We start from the raw sequence: 26,898 nt of genomic DNA on the forward strand, positions 1-26,898 counted from the left end.
CGCCAAGTACAGTTTATTTCCTGCTTCCAAAAGTCCCAGGGAGAAAACGGTTTCCCGACCTTCAACGAGTCTGTCATTCCCAGTAATTTCCCCGGAATTTTTGGTGTCCTCAAAAATTTTCCAATTGCAAAACATTGCACAGAGCGAGCTATGCCGTCACCAGTGAGTGTTGACCTGTCCCTACCATCACTGGTGCCCTGAGCTGCCCTCGGGCAGCTGTGACTCTTGATTCTGTCCTATCATCTTTACCATATGTGCTTGTCAAGTGCCCGACCCTGCTGGCCCTCAGGGAACTGAGAGGGACAGGCCTCAGGCCCAGAATCGTTGCCGTCCTCAGGACGGGGAGCAATACTCCCTGGGCCAGAGTGTTAACAGCTCTTCTCTGTGGTCCCCCAGAGGGTTATAAATGCCCTGGCATTTGTTTACCCACACTAGACAGTAACCAACATTCAGATAAATGAAGTTGGCTCCTGCAAGATTTATGATATATTTCTATGCTTAGCAATGTTTTATCAGGAAGTTAGCATAGGATAGCATAAAATCCCTCACATACAGACAGAGCCACTATGAGCCCCTGGGCAGGCACAGGGGGTCAGATGGGACTGTCAGCCTCTCAGGGAAACTCAGAGGGAACTTGCATAAGTTGTACCCGGCTGGCTGGCAAAGAGCATTAGCAAACTACATCAGGGCTCTTTTTTTTTTTTTTTTTTTTTCCCATTTTATTTACTTTGCTTTAGGTTTCTCATTTTGAAGAGGCAAGGTGGTAAGTGAGACCATGTGAGGGGCCTTGTCACTAGACAGCCCCCACCCCACCACCCACCCAAGTGAGGAATTAGGGAAGGAAAATGAGGGTTGGGAAAAGTGGTGGGAGTTTAGTGTGTCTGGTGAGGCTGAGGGCGTGGGGGAAGCAGCCTGAGGAATCCCACCTGGAGGAGGAGGCCAGCTCAGGCCGGTGCCACGAGCCCGGCTCCGTGCAGTCTGGTCAACATCTGGAATGGATATCAGAGACGCAGGTGGCCCTGGCTGGCGCTCGGATCCACCTTTGTACTTTCGCTGCAAATTGAAAAGCAAAACAGACATCAAGGATATATTTATATAACTGTCTTCAAGTTGCATTTTCTACTCCCATCTGCTGCACGTGGTAAGTTTCAAGTGTTTTCTAATAAAAAAAAAAAAAAAACACGGGAGGGCGGGATGAAGTGGCAGGCAGGCGGGGATGCGCCTGTGTGCCCAACACATGCTCCTTATTCGGTGGGGAGCCCAGGCTTTCTTGCATGTCATTTAAAGAAGTTAAAACATGCAGTCTCTGAAGGTTTTGCTGTTTTAAATTTTTTTTAATATTCTGATATTTTACATGTGAGGCTTATCCAAAAATTTTCACTAGAGCACATTAAAGAAAAGGAGGGCATGTGTCTTACATCCTTAAACTCCTGGCCGTGGTGGAGAAAGTTGCACATTTGTGTCGTTTTAAGTCTTTGGAGAAAAGAGAAATGTGGAGGCGTGAGATGGTGGAACGAGATATTTAGGGAAAAAATACAGTGTAAGATAGGAATACATCAGGTCGATCCAAGATAATTTGGGTTTGTCTATATTTAGGTGAGGACATGAATCCAGATGTGACTTTGTGAGTTATTCACGAACGAAGCTGGAACCACCACCAGCCAAGTTTATCACAGAGCTGGGTAGCGCAGTTACCATCCAGGGCTGGAACCAATTCTTCACTATTTCAGCTAATCAGGAAGGAGAGAAAGAACTGGGGTGGAGGGATTCTATACACTAGTCCACACTTAAACATGGAAAGCAAGGTAATGAATCACAGGACAACTACCCAGATAATTCAGGATTATTAAAACCAACAAACTAAAATCAGGCCTACACATCTGGATGTGGTGGGTAAAAGTAAGGTGTTCTCCTTGCTTTAATAAGCTGGATGTTTCTCTCTGCTTATCACTTTGAAGGGGACAATGCCTGTCGAATATTGGTAGAGAAAAGGAGGGTCCAGTTCATCTGTGGACAGGTCCTCAATCTGTGTTTCTCCTGGTGATTTTTATATATATATATATATTTTTTTTTTTTTTTATTAAATCATAGCTGTGTCCATGAATGCAATCATGGGGTACAATGTGCTGGTTTTATATACAATTTGAAATGTTTTCATCACACTGGTTAACATAATCTTCATGGCATTTTCTTAGTTATTGTGTTAAGACATTTATATTCTACACATAGTAAATTTTACATGTACCCTTGTAAGATGCGCCGTGGGTGTGGTCCCACCAATCCAAATGCACATGAGCTCCTGCCAATCCAGAAAGGCCACGCCCCACAGTAATGGACCCAAGGAAAAGCCCATTAGTAACTTGCATGACTCCTCGGAAGGCAGTGGGGCTGACTTCAGACTGTGGCCAGGAGAAAGCAGGAAAAAGAGCAAGACCTTGAAGTGAGGGAGACACAGCTCACATCTGGGCCCTGCCACTTGCTGCTGGGTAACCTCGGACAAGTTACGTAAGCTTTTTCCTTCTCTATTACCCCATCTGGCAAATGACCCTGACAATAAGTGTGTCACAGGGTAGTTAGAAGAATTAATGGGTTACCATTTGTAAAATGTTGAGAGTGCACTTTTAGTAAATGACACATATTTTTACTATCCTACATCACTAATCAAATAAGTAACATTTGTGCCACCACTCACACCCTGCATACCCTTTGCTGGCGTCCTAATTTATCCCTGCATTCTTTTCCCTTCCAGGGAGGTCTCAGCCTTAAGATCTTGGTCATCAAACTCTTCAGACACCTCCTGTCTAGTGATCAAACTTGTTGCACCAAGCAAAATCTGTTTATCATGTTGCTCGTACCTGGATCAGCACCTCCTGTTAGCAGAGGGGTGGCAGCTACTGTGTTCCCCCAGTGGGAGCTGAAAGGCACCGGGATGTCTCAGCTCTTTCACTGGACGGCCCCTCTCTACAGTGCTTTGAGTTCACTCCCCCATGTGTGAGATCTGACTTGGGTATGAAATCTGCTAGCCCGACTAAAGGTGACATACAGAAGTGACAAAAAGCATTTCTGTGATTGTGAAAGTCTTCATCTCCAGAGAGACAAAGCCATACATTTGCACAAACCATTAAACTTGGGAACTCTTATTTTCAGGAAACATATAATTATTTTACTAAAAGAATGCATGCTTTAACTAAAAATACGTAACTATATTTCTTGGAGACAAAGTACAGAATTCGACCTCCGTCCTTCTCCATACAAAGAGAAAAGAAAAATCCCCAAATCTATAAAATACGGCTTCGTGTTCTGCTTTCTCTGTAACGTAAAAACCAACAGCAGGCAGAGGCAGCCCATGGTTTTATAGGGTTCATTCGAGCCTGGGTCACTCCGAGAGCAGTCGCCTCGCATCTGTCCTGCACAGGCACAGAAGCCAGCCCTGGCGGGTGGGACAGCTGGGGCAGAGGAAAGGGCCCTCCCAGCTCCCTCTACAGAGACTAAACAGAGATTCTGGCAGGAGATGCCTCATTTCCATGAGTTTCACTCATCTAAACAGAAGGAATCTGCAGGGTAAAGGGAAGCGCAAACACTTACATTCTCAGCACCACTGATTAAATCAGAGCCCACACGGAAACTGCTGACTGTGTGTGCTTGCCTCAGTTTCCCCCATAAGACAAGGTGATGACATCCCCAAAGGGCTGCCTCCCGCTGGCAGTGAGAGGCTGCCTGAGGGCTCACCAGCACAGCTTGGTGAATTTCACTGATTCTCTACATCATTTAAAAAGCAGACTGTGTTATGAGAACAATGCTGGGGCAATAGATAAAAAAAACTCCTCTAATTCTGAAGCTTAAAAAAAGTGTATCCAGGTAGTTATAAAAAAGCTTTTATATGTATTTATAGTAAAACTAAAAAATATTAAATATATTTATTTGTATGCATGGTTAACTATGATTTCCAGGAGGACTTTGGTTTCGGCTGAGCTCCTGCACTAGGCCCAACAGACCAAACAAAAATGGAGTTTCTCGGGCTAAAGTGCCTCACCACTGAGCCAAAAGTCAGTTCATCTGATCTTCCAAGAAATCAGGGGAGAGCAGTATTAGGCAACTCCCCAAACAGGCCAGAAGCCCTCTCTGTTTTAACCCTCTAGAGAAAGTCAGTCTGAAGTGACCAATCTGCATTCTGTCATCCTTTCCCGCTTTCTTCAGCCCTTTCTGTCTCGAAAGCCAGCCTGCTCCGCTCAGCCCATCAGAACACTCACTGTGTCTCCCAGGGTGAGGGTAGCCCAGCTCTGAATCACACACAAAAGCCAGTTCAGATCTTTAAACTGAATTTGTTGTGATTTTGCCTTTTGACAACACACACACACACACCCCCAATATTTTCCCGTTTTCAGCCCTCAAGTTTTCTGCTGTCTTTTTAGTTGGGGGAAGTTACAATTACATCAAATTTTGTAACTTAAAAAAAAAAATCATTTTCCCCAAGGTTAAGCAAACACACTGCTATTTGGCCATGAACTTTGGTTGTTCTCACTGAACTGACAAAATTTCCAGTTTTGCTCAATTTCCAAAAGAAGATTTCGACTCTTACCTAAACTGTGTTTGTGCAAAGAGGTCAGGAGCAAGCCTAAAAGAATTTTTGGATCCAGAAGAGAGTAGTCATGCTTTCTGTCATTCTGAGACAGGCATGGAAAATTACAGCACAGATGTTAATACTGGACCTTTCTTCCCCTTCCCAATGCCCCGTGATGCTATTGAACAAAACCAGAAAGAAGGGGAGGAAGGCAAAGGCCCCTGTGGTCAATGACAAAAGGGGAAGACTTTGGGTGGTCCCTCGGGCTAAGAGCAGCCGAGAGAGGGAGGATGCCAGGGGCAGCCAGCGGAAGCTCGCAGCCTCACTGGAACTCGGTGGAGGAGCCGGGGCTGTGTGTCTGAGAGCACTGATTCCAACAGGGCTGGAGCAGGCATGGGTCCCCTCTGCCACCCACTGCCTGTGGGCTAGGAGCAAATGCCACTCCTGCCTCCGCCCTGCACCTGTAAATTGGGAATCAAACAGTGACTCTCATAGCAATGCTGGGAGGATTAAATGGCTCATAAACAGTAAGTGTTCAGAACAGCACTTAGCACATAATGTGTTTAAAGCATGGTGCAAATAAAATAAAATAAAGACTCAAAGGAATTATTTTCCATACTTAACAGTGTTAAGATGCAAAAGCTAATAGTGTGAACTAGTTGCCAGGGTCCAGGGAGAGGGGGAGACGGGGAATGACTACTTACTTCATACAGGGCCTCCTTTTGAGTTGATGAAAAAGTGCTGGGTGTCACTGAATGCCACATTTGAAAATGGTTATTGATTAATTTTGTTCTGTGGCTTTTACCTGAATTTTTTTTAAAGATAAAGGAAGAGAGGAAAGCAGGGAAGCAGGGAGGAAGGGAGGAAAACATTTGGTAGCTATGGACCTAAATGGTCCTAGAAAAGCAAAGCTTTTGAGAAAAATCCCAAGACTCAAAGGTGACGCTACAGTGGCCTGAGAGTCGCAGCTAGTGGCCCAGCCATTCCTGGGTGTCCCTGGCTCTTTGTCTGTCTACAGTGGCAGAGTCTTGTCAGAACAGCTCTACATTCTTCTGCTACAGCTCATTTGGGTGCCCTCAAAATCGCAAGATATTCAATCTGAAGGAAATACACTCACACCCCAAACCCCTCTGACATCAGGGAGAACAGAATTCCTGCTGACTCTGTCCTCTGGGGAAGGTCTTCTTCAAATCCACATGAAGCCATTGTGGAGGACAAACAGCCCACTCCTGTTCTGTTATCGGAAGATGGTAAGAGTCACTGGCACCTATTCAGGCTCAGAGAAGCAGTGGAGACCCCCTGACCCCTAAGCCCACCTCTTTTTCTTAAAAGAAGAAAGGGCAGCAGCCACCTCCACCTCGCACACCTGGAGGCAAAGGAGGAGCTCACGGGTCTTGGAGGTGAGGCGGGATGGAGCAGGCCAACCAGCAACCCAACCAGCAACCCAAACACACCTTACAGCTCCCCAAGCAGCACGCACCTTTCAGCCAAGTTCCCACGGCCTCCCACATGCAGGTACAGGGCAGTGCCCAGCTCAGTCCCGGTGTGATGGAGCTGCCCAGGCTTCTCCAAGTGGCCCGGACAGGTCAGTGAGCAGCCAACAGCCAGCAAATGTCTTCCAAGCCCAGAGTCCGTCACTAACACATCCTTGCTTTCTTTTCAACTTTGTTCAAAGTCTCTCCCTTTATCCCGGTGCTATTTTCCAAGATCATTTTTCCCATCATCACATTCATTCATCCCATAATATATACTGAGGACTTTCTATGTGCCAGAGCATGCCAGGACTTAGAATGTGAAAATAAATTAAAAGTTCTTGTGGCACGGTGTGATCCCCTACAGCGGCTGAGGCGTTGCCCCGACTCCATCTGAACCAGTGGCTCAGAAAAGTGGGGCTCCTCCTAAGTCTTCAGCCGTGGCAGAAAGACAGGAGATAAGAAAGGCACCTCGTGAAGGGATTTCCCGCAGAGGCAATCGCCAAAATTAGATCAATTGGAAAAAATCCATTGCAGCGTATTTAAATTATTTTTTTCATTGCTGAATTGTGTTTATCTTTTAAATGAGCTAAATCATGGAGGGGGGGAGCAAGAGCATGAAAAAGATCAAAGGTGGGAGGGGAAGAGGAGAAAAGGGAGGAATTTATAATTTTGTTCAAGGGGTCACAGAGCAAAGAAATGTGAGAACAAGCTCATGGTCAGTATGAATGAGGTCAGAGTCTCGGCAAGCGGTAGTTCCTGGGTAACTAACGGTCAGAGATCAGGACCGTACGTGTGCGTCACCGGGAGTGACTGTGACCATACAAAACGTGTCTTCTTCTTGCCCTATTTTACAACTACATTTGGTTCTAGAAAATACTTTTACCAAAGTAACAAAGCCACCAAGAAGATAAGGAGCCCCCACATGAACTATAATCAACCACAAGCTAGGGCAAACTTTAAAATAAATAAAAGAGTGGAAGTGACTGGACTGTTCCTGACACAAAGAAATGATAAATGTCTTAGGCGATGGATACCCCAATTATCCTGATTCCATTAACTCACATTGTATGCCTGTATCAAAACATCACATGGACCTCATAAAGATATACAGCTACTATGTACCCATAATATTTAAAAATAAAAACAAAGCCACAAGAAGATAACTGAGGGGGAGAGAGCCCAGGGCAGCAGGTGGCTGTCCACTAACTTCAACCCAAAAGTACCTAACTCACATTTGTCTTCAACAATGAGAACAGATGTCACCATCTGCCTCTTGAAAGACTAAGCTTTAGGTTCTCCCAAAAGAGATTAAAAAGAGTTCGGGGGCCATCAACCTTCGACGTGAGTTGTATGCTATAGAAAGTTAAACTCAGGCTCTCAAGATTATTTTTAATCCCCAACTCTGTAATTCTCAAATAGTCACTCTAACAGAAAATTTTATAGACTCAAAGTTCAACAGGAATAAAAGGCTGGAACCAAACACTGTTCTCAGATGACAGGTGAGTCTGCAGAAGCTGCAAATCTACTAGATGTTATCACCGCAGAGAGGCCGCCGAGGAGGAAAGGCGGATAATTTACTAAAATTCCATTAAGGTTCAGAAACCCCTAAAATACGTTGGTTGGGTTGGGAATCTGCCTTCCCTCCACCTCCACAGTTCAACTGATCCATAGCTGGAACAGAAACCTCCCTCCTGCCATCCACATATCTCTCTGATAAAAACTCCAACTTCAGTCCAAGGGCCCCCGCAGACGGCACCGTGGAAAAAGTCTTCACTTCAGAAGAACAATTGTCTGCTGCTGCAGAAAGAGAGTAACGCCATTCCTATGAAATCTATAAACTCAAAACAGGGACACAGAACTAGTGGTTGCCAATAACTTTAACTTCATTTATCTATATTTGGCAAAAATTGTGCTGCAGCTGGAGATGAAATGCTGAGCTCAATAACTGCAGAGACGTGCGCTCCAGAGCAGCAATTACCACTCCGCACTGCCTGGGGTAAGATTTCACTTTTATTTATTATATTTAAAGCAACTAACGCCATACAGTACAGACGGCATTGTCTATTCCAGCAGTGGCTGCTCCTCGGAGCACCTCCACCTTGCTATGTGTCCACAAGGAGTGCTTTCAGGGAGGGAAAAGAGCTCTCTGGAGGCCACATCAACGCAGCGTAGATGGCAGCCCCACCGCCAAGTGCACCTCTCCTTTGTCCATCATTGGAAGAAACAATTCTCATTTTCAACTCAAACTTGGCTTATCACATACTGTGTACAACTCTGATGATGCCTCTTTTTTCTTTTTATCAGGGGAGATATTGATAATTATAATTGGAAAGCTGAAGAAGATGACTATAAATATCTCATCAGCTGCCACAGAGCTGGGCGGGTAGAGAGAGGTGGCAACCCACACCTCGGAAAGTGGTTGATGGAGGAAGAGAGACCTCCCAGCCATTGTCTACCCAGCCCACATCTGTTCCTTATAGCGGCTGATGATTTTCATAGAATCATAGAAATTAGAGCTGGAAAAGACCGATTAGTTCATCCAGCACAGCTCTCTGCCGGGGGTGGGTGATTCTCGAGGAGCAAGATGACCTCTTTGTTCTCCCGTGAAGCTGCTACATTCACAAGTGGCTTCCCAGCAGAGGACGGCTGTAAGTGGACTCCAGAGGTAAAGGGTCGAAGCATTGTTAAAAACCCACCTCTGTATAACCATCGTCTTTTATATGTTTCTAAGACATGGCAAGATGGAATGTTAGCAATTTACAGAGCTGAGCACAAATTCCACTAGGAATATTCAAACTCAATTCAGAGGAAACTTCAGATTTTTTTTTTTTTTCCAAAAAAAGGAGGAGTAAAGAGCTGGCCAGGCAGTTATTGAAGTTATTTTTTAATCCAGTTCTAAAATTGTTTCTGAAAGTTGAACTCCCTGGGATTTAACACACTTTTTATTTGTGACCGTCTCTCAGATTTTTTATATCATGACTACCTAGCTCCACTTTTGAGCTACTAAATAAATTGATTTCTATTTTTGAAACAAATCCCTTCTTGTGTATTTGATACTGCTTTTTTGTCTCTGAAACAAAGCCCAAATATCTGTCTGACCGTGGAATGCCCTACCTACTTTATCTGCCCTGGGCTATCAACACCGCAGGACACACAGCTGCCCTTGTGCTGACTTGGTTTCTGATTTCCATTCATGCTCTTTTCTCTCATGGAATCTTTAACTGGAGAGAACCTCCACTGTTTCACCTCCAATCTATGCTTCCTAATCAGTGGGAACCAGACCTGACTTTTTCTATCTTGTCCCTCTGTTACTCATGTAACCAACTTCACATGTGTTCAAGATATTCTGCTGATCACACGTGACTCAGTAAAAGCCAACTCTGAAAGTAGGAGCTCGCCTTTTAGAGGTACATGGTCTGAAAAAGTGAGCAAAAGAGACTGCTGAGTCAGCCTCGGAACACCAGCCATTTGGGATATGAATTAACAATCTCACTCCTTCCATCCACACATTGTCACCCTCCTTCACCGAGTGATTAAGTCATACTTGAATATGAAATATTTTGACACAGGTAAAGCACTTCTTTGCATTTCCAAAGGAAAATTTTTTTTCATACAATCGTATTTGGAGGAGTCGCAATAACCCAAGATTTGTTGGTGATTATTACTTGTCATTACCATCATCAAAAGATATTTAATTAGAATCTATTTCACATGTGACATATGAAGAAAGACAGATGGTCATACTTACTCAACAGGAAGTAATTTTTGAGCTCCTATTACATGAAGCACTGTGCTGGGAAGGACATGGAAAGTGGAGTGCGACACAGCCCCATCTTTGAAAAGATCATAGGATTATGAGAGGGGCAGGGAAAGACTCTCCCTGGAGCCAGTATGTTAAGAGAGGCAAGTTCAAAGCCAGATGGAAGCACAGAGGAAGGAGGGGATGACTTGGTTTTACTTTCCAGAAACTCCCACACTAGTATAGGTAATAATTATGTCAACGTGGGGAGCAATGGTCTATAGAGTGAGCAATTTGCTTAAATATGTGTAGATTTCATGATAATTTTCATGAAAGATTCAGATTTTCACTGAGTGACTCTATAACTCAAACACAGGGCAGCAGGTTGTAACGGAAGAAACACATTCCTTTTCAGTTTTAACTCAGAAGTTGTCTACAGTCAAGGCAATGAATGGAAACTGGGAAAACCAAGTTTCATCTGTCTTGTCATGTATGTATTGACTAAGTCATGCCGGGAGGGTCACTCATTCACTTGCTTACCATGGTGTGGGTGATTCTCACTCCTGACGGTCCCGTCACATCCCTAAGTACAAGTTTCTACAAAGCAGGCATAGAAGTACCTACTTTTCCCTGAGGGAAATTAGATAAACACTTAACCTGAACAGTCTAATCCCAATAAATCTGCAAAGAAATATTATTGAGCGATTATCTCCTAAATACACGAATTTAATCAGTTTCTTAATCATCTGTCCATGTTTACATATGGTTAAAGACATTAAGCTGACGTGCTTCCAAGTATCTTTTTACCTGTCATGCATTTCCCATTTTATTCCATGGATATTTAGTTGCATTTATTGTGTGATGAAGCCTGGACGAAGTATTAAGGGAGACTACAAAGAGGCCCTTGACTAAAAGGGCTTAATTTTAGGAGATAGGCTTAAAATTATCTTTTTGATACTTTGCATTGGTTCTATGTCTAATTCTGCTAAGTTTCATGCGGAAACTTCATTATAACAAACCATGTGGTCCTACTAGAGTCACTCTAGCCAGGCACAGTTATGAATGTCCTTTCCCACCTGTGCAGAAATTTGCTGCCATATATCCTTCTGTGAGTGAGCAGGGCTCTTCGGGGGTGGCCTTGAGCATCTACAGTACCAAAAAGCTATGTTTTTCTGCTTCTAAGAGATTCAGTGAAAGATTCCGCTGCATTCACCTGTCAACTCCCCGAGGGATTTCCCTTCTAAAACCGATTTGTTCCCCCTGTCTCTTCTACCTAGGAAATCATGCATGGCCCACAAACTGACTCTCTTGGCCTGAGAAATAAGATTACAAACTGGCATTTTCTTGCTTTTCTTTTCTCTCCACCGAAAACGCAGGCTGCCCTGAGGACTTCTGGGGTGCAGCCTAATAACATTCATTCTCTTCTTCCTTTCCAACTTCATGGGCTCGTAAATAGTGTTTCTTACATCTTTGCTGTGTTTCCTCGTCCTTGACTTTCAGTGTGGGAGCCTCAACTCATTCCCATTTAATAGTAAATTATTTCAAGGCTACCCAGTGGATCTGATCTAAGCAGACAGGAAGCAAAACCGAGCTTTGGCTGAGTGACCCACCAACACGAGGGCCAGTGGCTGGGCCATTTTGGAAACTGCCTTGTAAGTTACTTCACTCTCTCTTTTACTCATCCTTTTTTTCCAGTTTATGCAATTTTGCCAAACAACTTTGAATTCATGAAGGCAAAAACCATGTCTGATTCATCTTCTCACATCCCTTATACCAAGCACCATTCTGGAAAATGTCCACCAATTGCTGATCATCCCGCTGCCCTCTAACCAGTAATCTTTTCGGTTAATGTGCTGGTGAACCGTACAGCCCACTACCCAGGAACCGGTGGAGGCCAGCTCTTCCATGATGAAACTGGACCAGCAATCTTGGTCTTACCAGCACTACCCTCAAACAACAAAGAACAGCCACAAACAAATGAATAACCACATCTGAAGACACATGGGGTTCCAGAAGATTTGCATTTGCGTTTGCATTTTCGCTCTGTTTCTTAGATTATAAAGATTTGGGTAGTCTCTACCTGACCAGCTATGCTACTGGGTAACTTTAGGCAAATTACTCAACATCTCAAAGCCTCAGTCTCTTCATTTCTATGAGATGGGTGAAGAGCCAACATCTCAGGGTCCTTTCAGATGTGAAATTCTTTATTAGGTTTCTGCCAGTGATCACTAAGCAATGATGGGATAAGGTGAGCTGAAAACCAAATATTTACAGTTTATTCATTTCTAGAAAGAAATATTAAAACTTTAAACAAAGTGCCATGCTGGGTGATAGAGGGGTCCTAAGAGAGGGCACGAAAATGCTTTGGGAACTGGGCCCCTTCTCTGAATGACACCTTAAAATTATCTTGCAATTCAGGAAAAGACATGGGCTGGGGAAATTCAGCAATTGTGGCCCTGATACCTCGTATTTAACCAGAGCTGTACACAACTGCATCACTGCTTTGTTAGGGCCAGGCTTTGTCGGGGCCAGACAGGTCTCACTTCTCTCAGTTAATGTTGCTGCAAACTTCACGCCACTACCTTCATCCTGAGGAAGACCAAAACTAGGTCTGCTCTCCTGGGAACTACGATTTGCCGGCTCTGTCAGCACTGGGATTCTCTCCACAGGGCTCCCACTGCCCCGGGCACGGGGTCCTTTCCAGTGATGCCATTCTATCACGATCGTCTTCCGGGTGGAGCTGCCCCTTCCCATTGACCTGCACCTGTGCCGACCTCCAGCGTAGGTGGGTGGGGCACCTGCTATGAGGACACTCACTCTTCACCTGTACCAAAGCCAAGTGTTGCAGGCCTGTCAGGTGCTTTTAGAACACCATTGTTGAAAAAGAAACAACTGCTTGTGCAAAAGCCAGTCTCACATCTGAGAAGCTGACATCACCTCAGATTCGCCCCTTCTTGTAACACTAGAAGGACCTAGAAAAAAGAACCGACCTTGAGCAGTATGTCAAGGTCTCTGGCAGAAACATGCAGAAAGCTGAGGCAATCTCAGCCCCTATTAAGACTCTGTCCTTCCTCTACCTCTATTCTCTGTGTATTACAGTGGCCAGCATGGCCTCCCATGGGACTGTCCTCTTCCTGAGGGCAAGGACAGTGCCCCACCCAATGGCTGACAGCAGGCTGGGTGTGTGCAGACTGCAGGTAGGAAATTCAGTGTGACTGGTAAGGTGCTGAACGCTGCTCAGTTAGCTTCACGGGCAGTAACTTCTGTAAGCCTCAACATGACTTAAAAAGAAATGTGGCGGTCGGGGTTCTCCAGAAACAGAACCAACAGGTTTGAGATTTATGGGGTCTGACAACTAAGTTCTCAGACTTGCCACCGTGTGCTCACCTTGGCAACACTGTACAGACAGCTCAGTAAGGTTTCATAACCTTGGTATATCAGTGTCTCCCAGCTGTGTGCCTGTCTGTGTGTGGTGGTGTCTTGCTGAGGGCCGTTCATTATTGTTGTCACGTGTCTTGGTACCATATAATGACAGCTCTGAGGATCATTCCAGAAGTTCCAAAATTGCTTTGAATCTTGGACAAAGCAAGGTGTTAGTGTGTAGGTTCCCAAGGGGAGGACCTCAAAGGTGACCATAGTGATATTCAGCAAAGAGGAATGTCGCACTTTTTCTAGGATGAGTTCATGAAGGTAATTGTCAGACTGTGTATGTGTGTGTTTATGGACACATAAATGCGTGCATATGATAATATATGTATGTATATATAATAGGTTTACACATGTTATGTGTGCGTTTGTGTGTGCGTATATATGAGAGAGGAAGAAAGAAAGCGGGTGGAGGGAGAGAGAGAAGGTGCGGCTTGTGAGGACGGGCTCCTGCAGTGGTGGGGCTGCGAGCCTAGACTCTACACTGTCAGGGTGCCGGCTGGAGACTCAGGGAAGTCTCATGTTGCCACCTGAGCCCAAAAACAGAATTCCTCCTTCCTCAGGCCCTCCACCCCACCCCAATCCTTTTCTTTCAGGGTCTTCAACTGCCGGGAAGAGGTCCACCCACACTGTGGAGGGTACCCTCCTTCCTCCAAGTCTACTACTTTAAATGTCAATCTTATCTAAGAAAAGACCTCATGGAATACTATGCAGCCTTAAAGAAAGATGGAGACTTTACCTCTTTCATGTTTACATGGATGGAGCTGGAACATATTCTTCTTAGTAAAGTATCCCAAGAATGGAAGAAAAAGTACCCAATGTACACAGCCACTATGAAACTAATTTGAGACTCTCACATGAAAGCTATAACCCAGCTACAACTTAACAATAGGGGGAAGTGGGAAGGGGGGGTGGGTAGAGGGAGGGGGATGGGTGGGATCACACCTGTGGTACATCTTACAGGGGTATTTGCAAAACTTGGTAAATGTAGAATGTAAATGTTTTGGCACAGTAACTGAGATAACGCCAGAAAGGCTATGTTAACCACTGTGATAAAAATGTGTCAAATGGTTTATGAAGCGAGTGTATGATGCCCCATGATCATATCAATGTATACAGTTATGATTTAATAAAAAATAAATAAATAAATAAATAAATAAAAAATAAAAGAAAATAAAAAAAAAAAAAGAAAAGACCTCCATGGAAAGTCAAACCTTGTGCTTAACCAAATATCTGTGTATTATACCCTAATCAGGTTGACACATGATTAGCACTTTATCATCAATATTTCCTCACTAAAAACATTTTTAACAGAACAACATGTCTAACAGAGCCACCTGCTCATTCAGAATCTGCATACACCTGTGTGCTGCAAAGGCGTCAGAATAGCCTGCAGGTGGCCTTAGTGAGAACCTGCTCGGCAGGGTCTTCGTCACTCATCCCGTCCAGCTTTGGTGCCCCCCCCGCCCCCACCCCCTGCGACCACCCCTTCGTATCCTCTCTCCACACCGTGGTCATGGCCTGGCAGCGGTTCGTGCTTCACATATGGAAGCGTGGCCCCTGCTGGCGTCTCCCCCAGGGTACTGGCAGGGACCGTGTCAAGTCTGCTTCCCACCACCCTCATTCTGGTAGAGACAACTTTGCCCCAACTGCCCCATGTTTGCTCCAGGAGGACAATGTCCTAAGTGTTCTTCCAGGGGGCACCAGCTTCCTCTCTGCCTCCTGGAGAAGATAAGTGATTCTGTCTTCTGGGCTCTGACATCATTGCAAATGTATGAACATTGGCCTGAGGCTCGATAAATCTCAGCCATCGTACATTCTCAACTTTTGCTCAGGCTGCAATTCCTCTGCTTAACAAAAAACAGTTATAGGCCAGATGAAAGCAATTTTTCCATATGGCACCTTTATTTTATTTTCCAGTCTCTGTGTAAAAGACCACACCGCTCACCTTGCAGCTGTCATAGCACACAGGAGTGTTGCCGTCCACATGGCCCTTCCGGGAAAGGGTGTACGTTGCCTGCAGTTCTCACAGGACACAAGGCCTCCCCACTCCTGTCCCATGTGGTGCAACCTTGAGAAGTGCTGGACAGCAGCAGGGGCACAGACCATCGAGGTGTTGGTGTCACTAGGGGTGGGACTTGCTCAACATCAGACAAACCGACATGAAGGACCTACCAAGTGCCAGGAAATCCAGCTACTTAGTGAATTTACATCTGTGTCTAAGACAACCCCATCTTGGCCCTCCCGAATCTTACATTTCTTCAAGGATGCACAGTTAATCACTGCAATTACAATGGTGACGCAGCTACCAGAGAGAAGGGCTGAGTGTCAGAGAAACAAAACCCGGGGCCTGGACAGGCTGGAGGTCAGTATAGGCCACCCGAGAAAGTCAGATTCTGTTGAAATCTCAAGTGTGATTAAGAGTGAACTTGGTAAAGTAGAATCCAGAGAGATTTATAGGCTGAGTTGAAAAAGATGTGGGCCTGGCCCCAGCCAGGAGGGGAACATTGTATTCCAAGAAATAAAAAAGTGCCCAGTGGCTCAGGAGTGCAAAGCCAGAACACTGGGATCTTGTAGGCTGTGTTAATGATTATTAATTTTGTCCTCAAAGGCGAGGGAAGACCCAGAAGTAAGCTTAGGCAAAGGGTAAGAAGATAGTGGGAGACCAGAGCAACTGAGATTCAAACGAAAATGGGAACATCCACGCTCATGGCAGCCCTGGAAGGAAGGAAGAACCCAAATGCCCCGCAGCCACTGAAGGGATAAACAAAGCGTGGTACCACCACAGCCACAATGGGACATTACTCAGACATAAAAAGGAGCAGGCACTGGCATGTGCACACGTGGGTGAACCTTGAAATCACGCCAGTGACAGAAGCCAGTCATGCGAGACCACACATGATGTGATTCCACTTGTAGGAAACATCTGAACAGGCAAGTGTGTAAAGACGGAGCAGGCTAGTGACAGCAGGGGCTGGGGGAGGGAGGAGCGCTCAGTGACCTCTTAGTTACATTCTTCTTTTATCATGAAGAATTCTGAGATGAGGCTGGGTACAGTGGCTCATGCCTGAAATCCTAGCACTCTGAGAGGACAAGGCAGGTGGATTGCTTGAGCTCAAGAGTTCGACACTAGACTAAGCAAAGCCAGACCCCGTGTCTCTCTACCCATTGTGGTGGGTGCCTATAATCCCAGCTATTCAGGAGGCTAAGACAAGAGGATCACTTAAGCCCAAGAGACTAAAGTTGCTATGATCTATGACTCCAGGGCACTCTGCTGAGGGTGAAATAGTGAGACTCTGTCTCAAAAAAAAAAAAAAATTCTGAAACTAGATAATGGATAATGGTGATGGTTATGCAACATTATGAACGCACTTGAGGCCTTACTGAACTCTACCTCTAACATGGCTAAAATGGTAATTTTACATTATGTATATTTTACAACAATAAGGAAAAAAAGAGCTGATTAAGAAGGATGAGAAGGCTGCTGTGGTGATTCAGACACCACTTGAGCACAGCTTGGCCAAGGGCAACAGGAGAAATCTTGACCAACTGACTGATGGAGCAGCTGACAACTGGCAGGCTGGGGTTTCATCACCGTGGGGCTGCAACCCACAATGGCAGGAAGCCCAGAGAGCTGGACAGCCAGCACCCAGGAGGAGGTGTGCTGTCAGGACAGCAGGTGAGGCAAGCACAGAATGCAGAAAGGGCCCGAGTGGGACCCATAGTGAGGAGGCCTCACCCACAGGAAAGGGCCCCCCTCACAGCTGCAGGTGACGGTTGCTGAGTCAGAAAGTGTCCCGGTATCACCAGGTCTGAGAAGCTTCAATAAGGATTTTTATGTGAAATTCCCAAATGTTTAAAGTACCAACTCCCTCGAAATCTTTGAAATTAACTTGGGCCCTATAAAATGTATCCTACTGGGACTGCTATTTAGCTAACACTCCAAAGTTCAAAATGGCACCAAACCATTTTAAAACTAGTCTTCTGCCTTTAAGAGGTTTATTAGGCTGGACATGGTGGTAGGATCACTTGAGGCCAAGGGTTTGAGAACAGCCTGAGCCACATAACAAGACCCCATCTCTACAAAAAAATTCAATAGTTTTACGGGGCTGGTGGTGTGCATCTGCAGTCCCAGCTACTGGGGAGGCTGAGGCAGGAGGATCCTTTGAGCCCAAGAGTTTTTTGAGTTTGCTGTGAGCTGTGTCACTGCACACCTGCTGAGAAATAGAGGGAGACCTTGTCTCAAAAAGGGGGAAGAAGAGGAGGAGGAGGAGGGGAGAAGAAGAGAGAGGAGCAAAGACAAAGAAGAGCAGAAAGAGGGTGGGAGGAGAGACGGGAGGAGGAGGAGGGGAGGCGAACGCAGCCGGGGACGCGTGTCAGAGGAGTGGGTAGAGCTGCACCCTGAGTGCTGAGAGCGCAGGGAGCAGTGAGGTGACACAGAGGGAAGGATAGTGGGGGCGCACAGGGAGTAAGGGGACGCGTCACAGCCCTGTACCCACGCACGAACATGCAGTGCAGGACTAGGACTAGAGGCACGGAGAGAACCAAGGCCTAAAGTCTCAACATGGAACCAAACAGGACCCAGCACCTGGGACGGGCACACCGCGTTGACCCCAAGGCACAGGGCAGCAGTGAGTGGCAGAAACCAGGTGGGAAGGGCCAGCAGAGCAGCCCAGGGTGCCTCCCTCTGTCCTGTCTGCCACTGGTGGGGGAGGGACTCTTGCCCTAGGTTTATGGGCATGGCCAAACATAGGACACATGACCATGACACTGGACAGACTTGCAGCAGCCCCTCTGGTCACATACACTCGTAGCCTGTAGAGAGGACACAGGCCACGCAGGGCTATGTGGGGGGAACGGGGGGCCACGCCCCTAGCCCCAACCCTATGCTTCAGCCTCGCCAGCTCCCCTGCCCCACAAGGCAGCAGTAGGGAGCCGGGGGCCCTGTTCTCTCCCCCCCTTCTCCCTGCAGCCTCTGCTGTGGCTACGCAGGCTGGCTGTGTTGTTGGCGAACGCACACTCCAGCACTCACCTCTACTCCTGCACGTCTTCTACTCAGCAATCCTGAAGGTAGGTATTATAAGCTCCATCTCACAGATGAGAAAATTGGGTTCAGAGAGGTTAATTAACTTGCTTAAGTTCCAACTGTGAACAAATACCAGACCGGAGCTGGGATGGTGAGTCTCTGGCCGGAGAACCCAGCCTTGTCTCCCGAATACCACCGCTTCCACCCTGGAAAGATGGATCTTGCCATCTCTGCCCCTTCCTTATCCCAATAATGTGAACTTTCTGTCTCCTTTAAGTCAGAGAGACAAAGTGCTCCACAATGTTCATGAAAATCAGTCCCTCTGCCGCTTAACAAATCATCTAGCATCTGACCATATACCTACCCCCTTAGGTTCTTCATCAGAAAATATCACAAACTATTTACCATTATTTCCTTTGTAAGTTCTCCCAGATAGAAGCAAATGTTCTTGAGTGTAGAGACCATCTTCTACAGAAGCACACACGTCACACACACATGTACATTCTGGTATGTACGTGTGTGTGACGTGTGTGCATGTGTGATGTTCATATTTGTACGACGTGTACGCACGTGTGTCCTAGTCCCTTTAATCCTGAATATGTATGTCCTATAGAAACACCTATCACATTCCTATGATAAATGCTTATTAATGTGTAAATAAAATTAATATTAATTCATTTAAATTTCACAGATAATACTCCTATAGACCATTTGATGCTTTGGAAAGCCAGATATCCTAACTACAAATGAAGGAGGTGGGGGCGAGCCCAGGAAAGGATTCCCCTCCAAGCTGGACGATGAACTGAGGTCCCTGGGTTCCTACGGAGCATGGGCACACCAGACTGCAAGCACCTGCAAGCACCCTGGACTCAGTTCTCAAGTTACGTCAACTGCTCCCAATCCAGCTCCTAAAAGAAGCCTCTATTGGGGGCAGGGGTGCTGACCCGCTCCTCCTCCGACCCTAACATGGCCTTTCTGGGACTTGTCTTGTTGGAACACATTCGGGATGGTCCACAAGGCTGACAGAGGTGTTGGTTAGCAGACCAAGACACCCCCTGCACAACCCATGCCACCACGGCTGTGAGTCACCATGGAAGGCGCCACAGTGGAGACGGAGGAAGACAGAGGTGTGTGAAAGGGAGTGATGTGAGGCAGGATTAAAAGACGGGGCCATCAGACGCCCCCCATCAGCTCCGAGGAGCAGATGAGCCGCCGAGAACCTGGGTAAAGCTCACACACTGCAATTCTCCTTCTGTGCTTGGGGACTGTCAGTCATAAAAGTCACACTACTGGACGTGTCCTGGAGAGAGGAAACCCACATTGCTGGGGGTTTCAAAGTCTCTCCTGCCTGACTCGGAGCAGGTCACATCCCTGCTGTGACTCAGTCCTCTGCCTTCACGGTGGAAACAGCAGCTGTGCCACTGGAGCCCTGGGAGATTGAAGGCAATACACATGAGAGCACTCAGCGAATCAGAATGAGAACGTGTGCATGTTGAATGAAAATAACAATAATCACGTTTTTGAGCTTCTTTCTACGTGTTCGCTTACCTGAAGAGCTTTAAATGAATTACCTTCAGAAAATAACTCCGTAAGGAAGGAAATTTTATTACCCTCATTGTATAGGTGAGAAAAGTGGCTCGTAGACAAATTTAGCTGCAAAGGTCATGCAGCTGAGGGGTGCTGGGTCCTTATTATTAACCTGTGATGACAGTGTGTGCAGGAGCTGAGGGGGAGGAGGACATGTGTTTCCAGATTGTCTTGTTTTATCCTCACAGCAACCCTGTGAGGTAGGTGCTGTCGTAGCCCATTTCACAGGTGAGACAACAAGTCACGGGAGGCTGACCAGCTCCCACCAGAGGAACAGAGGGGACAGCCGACATGGGCCTTGGGGAACCAGAGATGGTTTGTTAGGATGACAAAGAGAAGTGCCTTACAGACAGGCTTCCTCACTCACTGGCTCTATGACCTTACACATGCCTCAGTTTCCCCATCTGTATCACCAGGATAATAATAGCAGCAACCCCATGGGTTGTCGTGAGGGTTAAATACGTTCATAAGACACATAGGACCTGCTGCTCAGGGCGTGACCTGAACCCATACCAGGGGATTCCCTCCCAACAGTGCCCAGCGGGGGCTCTGTAGTGCTTATTTGTGTTATCATCAGCACTGGGGCACCAGTGATGCCTGGAAAACAGACCAGGTAGAGTCACCTGGGGTGAGATTGTGACTCTCAGCCGAGGAACTCAGGAGTCCTGGGGGTGACAGAGGGACGTGGAGAGGCTGGAGCGGCAGGGCAGGGAATGTGACCAAGACCACAGTTCAGAATTCTCTTGAGAAGAAAGTCAAACAAGCAAACACCCACACGTGAAATGAACAAGGAGCTGGCCTCCGTGTGCCCCGGGCCCGGGCTTCCCCGCACAGCCCTGGAATCTGAGGACAAAGCCTGCCAGGCCCATGTGTCCCATGCCCGGCCCACCGAGGGACCTCTGGGCAAATAGAAGTTTCTCCTGCTTATTCTCCCCCACTAGCAGGTGAGGACCTGAAATGAATCAAAAGAGACAATTCATATAAAAGTTGTGTTAGAAGCTGGGAACGCTATGCAAACATGGGGATTCATTATGGAAGAGGAATTACCTTCTCAAGGGAAAGACCCCTGGACCCCCATAAGGAACCCAGGACTGGCATTCAGACTTCTATTTCAAGAGCAATAGCATGCTCTTGAATAGCAATTCTGCATGTTTCTGGGGCAGAGGCTGAGGATGGCTAGGGAAGGCTGGGAAGAGTCCAACACATGTTTTTACAGCATCCTTAGAAGATTCTAAAGAGAACTAGAGATTTTGCTTGGTCGTTCTCAAAGGTGCGCGTGCATCAGAACCTTCCAAGGGTAGTTCAGATGCAGGCCCTCCTCCCAGCCCGCCTGGTGCCACCAGTGGGTCAGGGCTATGCTAGTTTGCTCAGGCTGCTGTAACAAAGTTCCACGAAGGGAGAAACTTAAACAACAGAATTTTATTGCCCAACAGTCCTAGAGGCTAGAAGCCTGGGACCAAGGTAGTGGCAAGGTTGGCTCCTTCCAGAGGTTGTGAGGGAGGGTCTGCCCACAACTGTCCCCCACTTCCCTTAGTTTTCCAGCCCCCTTTGGAGGTCCTTCGTGTGTACACATGGCACCCCAGTCTCTGCCTTTGTGCTCACCTGGTGTTCTTCCTCGTGTGTGTGTGTGTGTGTGTGTGTCTCCAAATTCCCCCCTTTACCAGGATACCTGTCATATTACACAGAGACCCACCCTATCTGGCATGACCTCATCACATCTGCAACTACGTCATCCCCAAATACAGTCACATTCTGAAGTACTGAGGGTTTGGACCTCAACATATAAATTTTAGGGGAACACAATTCAACTCCCAACACCTGCCTTAGCTTGTTCACAGTTCAGAGCCCTCAAACCCTAATTCTTTGCTTTATAGTATTAATGAACAATCCCTAGCACATGGCTTGCTTCCTCTGCACCCCTTCAGCTCCCTCTAAATACACATTTCTTTGCTTGTTGCACCTTTGCTCCCGGACTCCTGCAAGTCGTCTGGGAGTAGAGCCCTGGCCCCCAGCAGGGCTTCTCAGAGGGGTCCCCTGTAGATGCCCACCTCCAGGAAGGCGCCTTCATAGCTGAGCGGTGCTTTGTCCCTCCTAGATGATTCCCAGGGCAATTGCCTTCCCTGTGTATCTACAGAGCTGAAAGTCTGCGGTTACCATGGTTAATATTTCTGACTTGATTGGCACCACCAGTAATTGAACAGTAGTCTCCGGAATACAGCACGCTCTGTTCATTAGCTCCTATTCAAACCACATTATTTTTTTTTCTGCTTACAAAAAAAAAAAAAAAGAAGAAGAACAAGAACAAGAAGAAGGAAAGGAAAAAGAAGAAAGGAAGAAGTAAAGAAAAGACAGTCCTGACTGCAACAACGCCATGTTGCCATATGAGACGTTGCAGTTTTGCTTGGAGGGTAAAATCGTTTTAGACGGAATGTAATGTTGTACCAGCGCTGGCCCCATTGAGAATGGTGAGATGTAAAGTGAGAAATCTTAATTTTGGTGGCACAGTCGCACAGAATCAGAGCTCAAAATCAAAACTAGCCGAGTCCCAGTGTTTGTGTCAGGAAGGCAACTGCTTGTTTACCACCCTGTCGAGATGCAAAGAGCCGCCTGAAGCCCGGCCTCCTGCAGGTCTATTTATACCCCCCACCCCATCCCAGCCTTTTGGAAATCATTTGTGAGCTCCTGGATGCCTTCATTGGGAGAATTAATAAAAAGGGCATGGCTGTGTAAAATTCTTGGATTTTAACCTCAGGTTTCTACTTCTCATAATCTTGACGCGTGTTTTGTGTGTGTTTACGCGGGAGATGCCTGGCTTTGCTTCCCTGGAGTCCCACTCTCCCTTCCACCAGCCCCACCCACAGGCCCAGCTATCCGCAGGCACCTATGGGAAGAATCATGCTTTAAATAACAAAGAAAATGCAAAAGTAAGAAAAGGTGAGGTTCTGGGTTTTGCTATTTTTTTTTTTTTAACATTCCAGCATTTAATTACAAAACTATTCTGCTTTATAATTTCTGGCTTATGTGATGGGAAATTGTGAGGCATCAAAAACTTAGAACTTCCTTGTCCCTTAAGGGGCCCTCATCTGTGCCTACAAATGACACTATCTGGGCTCCCATGGAGTCTCTCTTTGTCATATCCAGCTTCAACTCCCACCTCCCGCTGTTTCTAGAACTCCCCTCCCCATGAAGACCTGTGTTGCCCTCTCCTACAGCAGGCACTCTTGACTTCGTGTAAAACTAACTTCCTGAAACAAATTATATTTCATTTCCTGAGAAAATTGGCAATGTTAAAATTATCTCTATCTAGAAATAGAGTTGAAAAATTCAAAGTCCAATGACTACAACCACTGCAAAGCTTCGTTTCTCTAGCACTGGTTTAAGAAATACGAGCATGGGGTGCCCACAGCCACCCTGCACTGTCCCCCACAGCTCCTGGGCTGCCCCTGCCCTGTTCTGAAGGTTCCTCCGGGAAGACACTGCCTAGCCCTGAAGGCCCAGATGCACTTGTCTTCAGCTGGGCTAAATGCAGCAGACCTAAACTCACCCAGCCAGCTCTTCCACCACCCAGACCCTAAAGTCCCCCAGCGGTCCACAGCCTACATCAGAAAGACTGATCTCCAAAGCTGCTATTCCAATGTCACAGCCTCCCGCCCCAGAACTTCCTTATGGAGCTAAGAGGCTTGCATACGTTGCCTGTGCTCCTCCCTTTCACCCATCTAAACTTCTCTCCAGCTCCAGCTCCAGCTCAGTCCTGGGTTCTTCAGTTCCCAAAGCCCTCTCTGCCTCCCTCCCCACAACCAGGTCAGCCCTGCCACAATACCTGGGCCAGACTGAGTCTGTCCAAGGCCTCTGGAAGCCCCATGTCGGGGGGCTGTGAAGAGCTATGGAGCCCAAGCACAGAGCTGGTGTGCATTCAGCAAATGCCTCAAAATGCCTTAGAATCTGTGTAAGGAAGAAAACAGATACAGAGTATTCTGCTCTAAAAGTTTCTTCTCAGCACAAAATGAAACTCTTCTCCTCTTTAACTTCCTAGGACTCAAGTTACATGATGTGCACTTCCCAAATCCAGGAAGGCTGGTGGGGTGTTCCCTGGGCACTGTCTGGGCCTCTGCTGGGTCTCAGGTCATTGATTCTGGCTCCACCAGCTGTGTCTCTTGCGTTACATGGGGGTAAAGTTACAAGAGGACAGGGACCCTCCCAGCCATGGCCTAGTCCCAACCTCAGACATTAGCCCCAGTGGGCTGCATCTTACTCTGCAGACACCACAGGCCCTGACCCCGCCTTAACCCTGCCGCCTGCACCCCAGCCCCCAGCTCACTCTGCCGGGATGTCCTTCCCTCGTGCTGTAAGCCCCACCTCTGCGCTCCCTTTCCTCCTCCACCCCGCCTGAGCCTGAGGCGTCTGCAGCCCTGGGAACCAGGCTTTTCCTTTTCTGTTTGCTTTGCTGTGCCTCTTCTCTCCCCACTGAAGGTGAGATTCGTCATTTTCTTTCCTCAGAGGAATTTCTCTTATGCTACACCTCTCATCCTTTTGCCTTTAGTTTCTCAAATACCCAGTGTGGAACTTCAGGGAAAACTGGAATCAACAAGAGAACAAGTTGGGGCCATAAAACACCCCTCACCCCACTGCCCATCCCTCTGATAAGGCGTTGAATGTGAGCTGCAGAGCTCGGTATCTGGAAACAGCCCGAACAGCAAAAAAGGCGAACAGCTCTCTTCTCTAATCACAGGAGATGCGAATTCTGACATGACAAATCCCAAGTATTTTAAATGTTAGTAAAATATTTCCAGTCCAAGCAGATATTTAAATGAGATCAAGTTTTCTAAGAGTTTAGCGTTGGGAAAGACCTGGGAAATGTTACGGTAAAAACTCCCTGGCTTTTTCTGTGTATTCTCTGATTAACTCGACTGGCAACATGCACCTCTAAATGAGGCTAAAGACACAGGTTTACTTGCTGTGTTGACCTCCTCCTTCCTCAGCAGAGGGCCAGCCGCAGCCAGGTATCTGCCCAAAGTCAGGGCTCTGAGCAGAACCCGTTCTCAGAGCACAGGAGCACAGGTCCAGCCTCACAACAATAAAGGAACAGACCCACACATCAAAGGAAGGACAAGGGACAGAGCGACCCCCATGGCTTAATCACAGTTCCAGTCTCTGCCCGGGGCTGCTGCTGCTGCCACATCAGGTGGTCAGGTGATGCTCCACAGACCATCACAGCAAGGGGGCACAGGATGGGTAGAAGAGAGCAAATGACAAGCCCCCCACCCAGAGGAACTTCTGGACAGTGGGCAAACATATCTGCTGGGCACTCTGTCCCTGGTCTGCACCCTCTGTTGACCCAATGTCCCCAGGTGCCCCGTGCGACGTGGGTGGCACTTCCTGGGCTACCTCTTGCCATGTGCTCCTAGGAAAGTTTGGTCCTGGGTTCTGGTCTGGGGCCTTCACTCCCTCTGACATCACTGCATCTTGCTTCTCACTGGTGTGCGTACGAGCGTGCACACTCAGAGGCACATGCACACACACACACGTGCTCTTTCCTCTCCATCTAAGCACACTACTCTCAAAGTTCATTTTTCCAGAGGCAACCACAGAGGCCAACAGAGTGTCCAGTGTAGCCATGAAAATCATCATTATTTTGAGGAAAATAGAAATGGAGCTTTTATAACTTAACACCCATTTGCTCTTGAGTTTCTCAAACACCCAGTGTGGAACTTCAGGGAAATCTGGAATCAACAAAAGAACAAGTTGGGACCATAAAACACCCCTTGCCAGCAAATAATTTTAATTCATTGAATCAGATTTCTATCAAACCCCAGGGAAATTTTGATTTGAAAAAAAAAATTATTTATATATGTGCTGTCTCCAAAAATATGTGTGGCAATTCAACATGGCTCTCACTCCAGCATCTTCTGATGAAGCAAGTGGTACTTTCTATTATTTATTTATTTATTTATTAAATCATAGCTGTGTACATTAATGCGATCATGGGGCACCATACACTGGTTTCATAGACCGTTTGACACATTTTCATCACACTGGTTAACATAGCCTTCCTGGCATTTTCTTAGTGATTGTGCTAAGACATTTACATTCTACATTTACTAAGTTTCAAAGCAATGCTCTTCTGTAGGCGATTTAGTCAGCACACCTAATAATAACCAACTCTTTATTATCTAGTTTTATTTTATCCTCTGTGAAGGTTTTCATTTCTAGATCCTCACTCTGGGCGTTTCCAATCTCTACTCAGCATACACTGAGGAATTGAATTAATTTTAATTTTATTCAATGTTTAAATTTAATGTGGTGCTCTGTTTAAAATTAAGATTATGTACAAATCATAATTTATAATGCATTCTAGAGTAAACTATTACCTGGGGTTTCTATTTAGTAAGCTAACTTTTTAGTATTTTAATGAGTGTGTCAATGGTCAAACTGACCCTCTGCAACAGAAAAGGAGCCCAGCCAGGGTCAGAGGGCCCCAGAGGCCGCGCCAGTTGCTTGCAGGTTCTTCGTCTCACTGAGCCTTGCAGTTGTGGGGTGGGTGTCCCAGGGAGGGGCTCTGGGATCTTGTGACAGTCTAGATACTGTCCTTGCAGCCACATCTGCCCCAGCGAGTTTGTGGAGGTCTGTGTTTGCCGTGTCTTCAGTGAGAGGCGTGCAGGAAGGCGAACGTGCTGAGAAGAGCCAACGGCTGGTCTTTTCTATTTAAGGGAATCTCAGAGCACGTGCCATAAATCATCCTCGCCCCAGCTTTCCTACGCACGCTGAGAAGGCCCGAGTCCACCCTCGGGCTTGGTCTCAGGGGCGGTGCTGGTCCCAGGGGCTGCTGACCTGTCCAATGTTTGGTTTGCGAAGGCCACAGCCAGACAGGGACCAGGTCACCCCACACCTGATACTCTCTGATCCACTCAGGCAGTAAGTGGCACAAGAACTCTGAGTGCCTTTATTTTATCTTTTTTTTTTTTTTTAAATAAAAGGGTACTCAGAGTCTCCAAGGCACCAAATTTTACTGAACACTCTAACCTCCAAACATCCATTCTCTGTGAGAAGAATATTTGTCCTGTATTCTTTAGGCCTCTTCTTTTCA

The 26,898-nt window shown here is 46.6% G+C and overlaps 1 long non-coding RNA gene across 3 annotated transcripts in view; it reads right to left on the reverse strand.

The window, feature by feature from the left end:
- Positions 1–254: 254 nt before the first annotated feature.
- The window catches only part of LOC128584538 (uncharacterized), a 68,974-nt gene continuing 42,330 nt past the window's right edge, over positions 255–26,898 (reverse strand). For all 3 annotated transcript variants that reach the window (XR_008379686.1, XR_008379687.1, XR_008379685.1), the window contains one exon: positions 255–1,053. This is a non-coding gene — a long non-coding RNA (uncharacterized LOC128584538). The remainder of the gene's footprint in view (positions 1,054–26,898) is intronic.

This window comes from Nycticebus coucang, chromosome 4 (assembly GCF_027406575.1).
Source record: "Nycticebus coucang isolate mNycCou1 chromosome 4, mNycCou1.pri, whole genome shotgun sequence".
Lineage (NCBI taxonomy): Eukaryota > Metazoa > Chordata > Mammalia > Primates > Lorisidae > Nycticebus > Nycticebus coucang.